Raw genomic sequence first — 7,423 nt, forward strand, 5'->3', positions numbered from 1 at the left:
AAATGCTGGGATTACAGGCATGAGCCACCATGCCCAGCCAGAGTTGGTGCAGTTTCTTAACTCCTCTGAGTCTCTACTTTCTGAACTGCTAAAAAGAAGTCAATGACCCTACCCTCTTAGACCAGTGGATCAAATAGAATAACGCAGAGCATCACTTGACAGCATGCCTGTGCCCAGCTCATAGGAGGTATTTGCTCCCCTCCTCTTTAGCTTTCAAGCATAATAAACCTTTGGACTTTCCCTCTATCACTCCACCCATTCAAAGATAATTTCTTGTTTCAATATATCCTGAAGGCACATGTTTCTTTGGTCTCAGCTGAGAACCAATTTTTTTTCCTTTTTTTGAGACAGAGTCTCACTCTGTCGCCCAGGCTGGAGTGTAGTGACATGATCTTGGCTCACTGCAACCTCTGCCTCCTGCGTTCAAGCAATTCTCCTGCCTCAGCCTCTTGAGTAGCTGGGATTACAGGCAAGTGCCACCATATCCAGCTAATTTTTGTATTTTTAGTAGAGACGGGGTTTCATCATGTTGGCCAGGCTGGTCTTGAACTCCTGACTTCATGATCCACCCGCCTCGGCCTCCCAAAGTGCTGGGATTACAGGCATGAGCCACCACTCCCGGCCTGGCTGAGAACCAATTGTAAGCCACCACACAGAGTTGCAAAACCATAAAACAATTAGCAATAACTCTGCTATCAAACAATTAATTACCAGGGTGTGTAAATATGTCCCCAAGGCTCCAACTTACAGATTAGTAAGAGTTTTGAAGCTTGCCATTTTTCAAAGGCTTATACAGAATAGTTTCCTGCAAACTCAAGTGGCTGGGAAGCCCAACTGAAGGTTACTTCTACCCGAAGGCCACGTCAGCAGAAAGTGGCCAATAGGTCTTAGGCCTGAAAAAGCTCAGACTGAATTTCAGGAATGACATCTGAAACTGCTGGTTTCTCACAAGGAATAAAAGCTATCTGGGAAGCTGGAGAAGCAGCTTACTGTCTGGGGCAGGGACTTGCAAATGGGTAAGTAGATATCTGGGGAGATTAAGAGCCCAGTGCCGGCCGGGCACGGTGGCTCACTCCTGTAATCCCAGCATTTTGGGAGGCAGAGATAGCAGATCACTTGAGGTCAGGAGTTTGAGACCAGCCTGGCTAACCTGGTGAAACCCTGTCCCTAGTAAAAACACAAAAAGATTAGCTGGGCATGGTGGCATGTGACTATAATCCCAGCTTTACGAGAGGCTGAGGCAGGAGAATTGCTTGAACCCAGGAGGGGGATGCAATGAGCCGAGCCTGTGTCACTACACTCTAGCCTGGACAACAGAGTGATACTGTGTCTCAAAAAAAAAAAAAAAAAAAAGAGTGAGTACAATATTGATTGGGATGGTCTTCAGGCATGGAGCTCAGGTGTTCTGTTTTTCAGACTTTGGCCCAACACATGACCACAGTAGAAGTCAACAAGTCTGAGCTCTTGGAACTGTCTGAAGTTGCTTACTGGTTGGATTGCAGGGCCTTCAGTTCTTTCTTCATTTCTCTGCCAGCTAAGATTTTCCAGATCAGCAGTAGGAATATCAGAAGGTCCCTCTTTGCTGTTTTGACTGAGATAACTCACCAAGGAATCTTTGGATTTCCCCAACATGAAACATTTCAATCAAACCTGAAGAGAAATTGAGATGTTTGAGAGATTAAAAGAGGACTTAAGATGTCTTGGTTCCGTTCAATTTCTCTTAAGGGTCAACTCTTAATCATAAAGCAAATATGTTAGTATTTTGTAATATATTAGTATTACCTCATTTCTCCACACTTACAACCTTTAAGAAGAAGGACTGAAGATAAGTTAAATGGTTTCTATTTACTCTAACTCAATAATACAGAGTCTGACTAGAAAGTAATCAAAGTGACTTTTAGAATAAACACTCCAGGCAGGTCGCAGTGGCTCACGCCTATAATCCCAGCACTTTGGGAGGCTGAGGCAGGCAGATCACCTGAGGTCAGGAGTTTGAGACCAGCCTGGCCAACATGGTGAAACCCTGTCTCTATTAAAATACAAAAATTAGCCAAGTGTGGTGGCACATGCCTGTAATCCCAGCTACTCGGGAGGCTGAGGCAGGAGAATCACTTGAACCCAGGAGGCAGAGGTTGCAGTGAGCCGAGATGGTGCCGTTGCACTCCAACCTGGGTGACAGAGTGAGACTCCATCTCCAAAAAAAAAAAAAAAGAGAATAAACACTCCCAAACTCTCATAATAGAGCAAGTAATGGCTTTGGAGTGGATGCCTTCAGAGCACATGTACCAATCTGGAAAGTTGTTTTAGCTCAAAACACATTCTGCAGCCCCCTCCGTCAAGATCGCCTTCAAGGCTAATTTACAACACACAAGTGAAAATTTACTTTTGATTCCACATAGAGTTATATGGCTTGTCTACTCCATATTAATCCCTAGATTTGGCCACAGGTGGTTTGTGTCTGTTTCTGAAAATCAAATCTACCTCCAAAGGACGAAAATTTATCATTCCCCCAAAGACATATGGAAATTTAAAAATGCAATGCAGGCTCTGAAGGTAATTCTCAAGCACCACTGCTAAAGTGTGAACAATAGAAGCATTGTTTGAAAGTCAAGGTTTCCCAGGTGGTGACTTTGAAGACCACACACTTCATGTGTATGCACTGGGTCACAAAATGCCAGACCTAGAAGAGGCCTTGAAGACAGGAGCAGGGACTAGGTGGACAGGATCCTTAGACTTTATGTCCCAGGTCCCTCACTCTCCTCATCCTCATCCCAGCCTTGCATCAACATTTTCTAGCGCACATTTAAGCCGCCTCCCTCCACCCCATCCCATTCATGGCTTTGTTAAGAGCATCAATCATGTTATTTTATATCACATCTCATGAATGTGGTTCTAAACAATGATAATAGGAGTTGAAAGAGAAAACCAGCTTGCAGGTTTATGTTGGATTTAGTGCCTTCCACAGCCTAGTAAGATGCTCAATAATGTTGACAAAATGAACTTGAGATGTGATACTAAGAAATATATTTTAGCTATGGAATATATCATCACTGTTATCAGTGCCAGTGCTCACCACTGCATTGCAGACTGTGGTGGGAATTACAAATGCCATGCTATTAAACCACCTCAGATAGATGTCTGGTGAATTTTTTTAAAGCTTCAACTATTTCTGGTATTGATTTTCCCGAATAAGGGGCTATTACCAAGAACTGTAAAGTACTCTGCTCAGTAGATAACCATTAAAATCTAATCCCTGCCAAGTCACAGAGAGAAGAGATGGGAAAATGTGCTTTGTCAGAGGCTGGTGGAAGTCAGCTGCAGGAATAATTTGGGGGCAAACCTTAGGAAGAGTTCGAGTTATCAAAAGCAAAATCATCAGCCGCATGCAACAGTGAATTGGCCATCCTAGAAGTATTCCAATAGAGGTCAGATGACCCCTTTTTGGGAGATAGTGTCTATAGAGGGGCTTCTACAATAAGCTACAGAGCTCCTTGGTCCCCCTCAGAGGCTGAGTTTTTAGGATTCTATAACATGGATTACAAGATAAGGATCTATATGATACAGACATCAACACATTCCTTGACTAAATCATTATCCTCTTTTATTCTGTTTTGATAGAACAATTTTTCTTTAGCTTCTTTCTTTCCTTCCTTCCTTCCTTTTTTTTTGAGACAGGGTCTTGCTCTGTTGTCCAGGCTAGCGTGCAGTGGTACAATCTTGGTTCACTGCAACCTCTGCCTCCCAGGTTCAAGCAATTCTCATGCCTCAGTCTCCCAAGTAGCTAAGACTGCAGACACGCACCACCATGCCTGGCTAATTTTTGAATATTTTGTAGAGATTGGGTTTCACTAATTGGCCAGGCTGGTCTTGAACTCCTGACCTCAGGTAATCTGCCTGCCTTGGCCTCCCAGAGTGTTGGAATTACAGGTGTGAGCCACTGCACCCAGCAGCTTTTTTTTTTTTTCAATCAAAGCTCTAATCCCGTTCACTAAAAGGAGTCCTTCTGATTAACCAAGTGAGGTATTGACTTCATACCCACTTCCCAACTCAATCAGAACAGTCTTTGCCTTTTCTTCAGGATTTCTAAACAGCAATAGACATTCACAGGGAAGGAAATGAGCATCTTGTTAAATCTTCACAAATACTCCGATAAGCAAAAATTCAAGTCCATGTTATGCAAACAAGGAAACTGTGGATGAAGGAGGTCTCAAGATCTCATAGCTAGCAAAAGCTAGAGTGGGCACTCCTATGCAGGCCAGCATGGTTTCCAAGTACATGCTCTTTCCATTATACCAGGATGTCCCCTGTGTCCACTGTGTGTATAAACACTGCACTGAGTCATCCAATCCACATATTGTTATTTCAGTTTTTATCGATGCATAGACACTCTTCACAATATGACTCTTTTGTATTTTTTATTTTTCTGAGACAGAATTTCGCCCCTGTTGCCCAGGCTGGAGTGCAATGGCGTGATCTCAGCTCACTGCAACCTCCTCTTCTCAGGTTCAAGCGATTCTCCTGCCTCAGCCTCCTGAGTAGCTGGGATTACAGGCATGCGCCACCACGCCCAGTTAATTTTTGTACTTTTAGTAGAGACGGGGTTTCACCTTGTTGGTCAGGGTGGTCTGAAACTGCTGACCCCATGTGACCCACCCATCTCAGTCTCCCAAAGTGGTGGGATTACAGGCATGAGCCACTGCGCCCGGCACACAATACAATTCTATGCTAGCCATGAAAGGTCATCTAGTGGTAGCATTATGCCGAGCAAGGCTCTGGGAGCTTACTTTAACAAACTCGTGGTTCACTAGCAGTAAGTACTGTTGTCATCTCCATTTCTAAAATACGAAAAATTAGCCAGGCGTGCCAGCATGCACCTGTAATCCCAGCTGCATGGAGGCTGAGACAGGAGAATCGCTTGAACCTGGGAGGCAGACATTGCTGTGAGCCGAGATCGTGCCATTGCACTCCAGCCTGGGCGACAGAGCAAGATTCCATCTAAAAAAACAAAAACGACAACAACAAAAAACTGAGGCTTAGGGAGTTTAGGTGACTTGCACAAGTCACATGGCTAGTAAGTAGTAAAAAGAGGGTTTGAGCCAGGTGTAATGGCTCACACCTGTAATCCCAACACCTTGGGAGACCAAGGCGGGAGACTGCTTGAGCCCAGGCTGTGTTAGTGCCACTGCACTCCAGGCTGGGTGACAGAGCAAGAGCCCGTCTCAAACAAAACAAAACAAAACAAAAACAAAAAGAGGGTTTGAACCCAGACGTTCTGTCATCCGTATCCTTCTCTGCCTTAACCACTAAACGATACTGCCTCTACCCTACTTGAGGAGGAAGAGTCACTTTGCATTTTAATAAAGCATCCACATTATTAACATAGTGTCATATTCATAACAGGAAATTAATAAATATGCTATGAATTGTTAACGGGGGGAGACGATCATGGAAAGGAGGAAATAACTAATTACTAGGTGGGCAGGTAGTCAGAATGGTCTGGTGGACTGTCAGAGATCAAAGATGTTTGGCTGGGCAAAGTGGCTCACACCTGTAATCCCAGCACTTTGGGAGGCTGAGGCAGTCAGATCACCTGAGGTCAGGAGTTCAAGACCAGCCTGGCCAACATAGTGAAACCCTGTACTACTAAAAACACAAAAATTAACCGGGTGTGGTAGCACACACCTGTAATCCAAGCTACTTGGGAGGCTGAAGCAAAAGAATTGCTTGAACCTGGGAAGCCAAGGTTGCAGTGAGCTGATATCACGCCCTTGTACTCCAGCCTGGGTGATAAGAGCCAAATGCCGTTTCAAAACAAACAAACAAACAGACAAACAAAAAACCAACTGCAGAGTCAAAAGCCTTTGAGAGAAAGCTGTGGTTATCCAAATGCAGTGTTGCCTTCTTGTTCCAGAAAACTGAACTGAGGGGCTGGAAAGAGGGAAGAACTCCTGGGCACCCTCTCAGATCTGAAAAACTGGCCCTGCCTGTTTGATCTAACGCCTTTGACAGGTTAAATCAGCTCCTTTGGCTCTCCAAGCATTCATTCAACAACAATTAAAAAAAAATTTTTTTGAGACAAGTTCCTGCTCTGACTCTCAGGCTGGAGTTTAGTGGTACCGTCATGGCTCACTGCAGCCTCAACCGACTGGGCTCAAATGATCCTCCCACCTCAGCCTCCCAAAGTGCTAGAATTACAGGCATGCGCCACCACGTCCGGACATTCAACAAATATTTGCTGAGAGATAACTCCATGCCAGGCACTGGGAACAAGCAAAGGCCCAAATACGGCCCCTGCCTCATGGAGCTTACATCAGAGGAGTCATGAGTAGAATATGATACCTCAGGTGAGGCTAATTGCTATGAAGGTAAACAAAGCCATACTGAGAGTAACAGGAGAGGAGTGCGTTTTAAATAGAGTACTCAGGCCAGGTGCAGTGGCTCATGCTTGTAATCCCAGAACCTTGGGAGGCCGAGGCGTGCAGATCACTTGAGGTCAAAAGTTCGAGACCAGCCTGGACAACATGGCAAAATCACGGTGGCACGTGCCTGTAGTTCCAGCTACTAAAGAGGCTGAGGTGAGACAATCGCTTGAGGCCAGGCACAGTGGCTAACGCCTGCAATCCCAGCACTTTCGGAGGCTGAGGCAGGCGAATCACGAGGTCAGGAGTTTGAGACCAGCCTGGCCAACATGGTGAAACCCCGTCTCTACTAAAAATACAAAAATTAGCCGGGTGTGATGGTGCATGCCTGTAATCCCAGCTATTCAGGACACTGAGGCAGGAGAATCACTTGAACCCGGGAGGCAGAGGTTACAGTGAGCCAAGATCGTGCCATTGCACTCCAGCCCAGCTGACAGAGTGAGACTCTGTCTCAAAAAAAAAAAAAAAAAAAAAAAAGAGAGAGAGAGAAACACATCATTAGGCAATTTCGTCATTGTGTGATCATCCTAGAGTGTACTTTCACAAACCTAGATGGCGTAGCCTGCTACACACCTAGGATATATGGTACAGCTACAAACCCATACAGCACGTGACTGTACTGAATACTGTAGGCAACTGTAACACAATCAGAAGTATTTATGTATCTAAACAAAGGCAGTCGTAACACAATGGGAAGTATTTGTGTATCTAAACATAGAAAAGGTACTGTGAAAATACAGTATTATAATCTTATGGGACCACAATCATATATGCAGTCCATTGTTGACATGACTATATATATTTCACTTACTTGGAAAATTGTAATATATATATTTTTTCACTGAACTTAAAAAATATATATTTTATTAAAATACATATTTTATATATACTTTCATATGAAAAAAGGTGTATATTTCACTTACTTGAAAAGACATCAAACGAAGCAATTAAGAATTTTTTTTTTTAATTTAATTTTATTTTATTTATTTATTATTTTTTTTTTT

The 7,423-nt window shown here is 43.8% G+C and overlaps 1 long non-coding RNA gene across 1 annotated transcript in view; it reads left to right on the plus strand.

The window, feature by feature from the left end:
* The first annotated feature begins 813 nt into the window (after positions 1–813).
* LOC108525925 (uncharacterized) overlaps positions 814–7,423 on the plus strand; it is a 19,582-nt gene continuing 12,972 nt past the window's right edge. The window contains exon 1 of the long non-coding RNA XR_001884370.1: positions 814–1,016. This is a non-coding gene — a long non-coding RNA (uncharacterized LOC108525925). The remainder of the gene's footprint in view (positions 1,017–7,423) is intronic.

Source organism: Rhinopithecus bieti, unplaced genomic scaffold (assembly GCF_001698545.2).
Source record: "Rhinopithecus bieti isolate Rb0 unplaced genomic scaffold, ASM169854v2 scaffold_1599, whole genome shotgun sequence".
In the NCBI taxonomy this organism is placed as follows: Eukaryota; Metazoa; Chordata; class Mammalia; order Primates; family Cercopithecidae; genus Rhinopithecus; species Rhinopithecus bieti.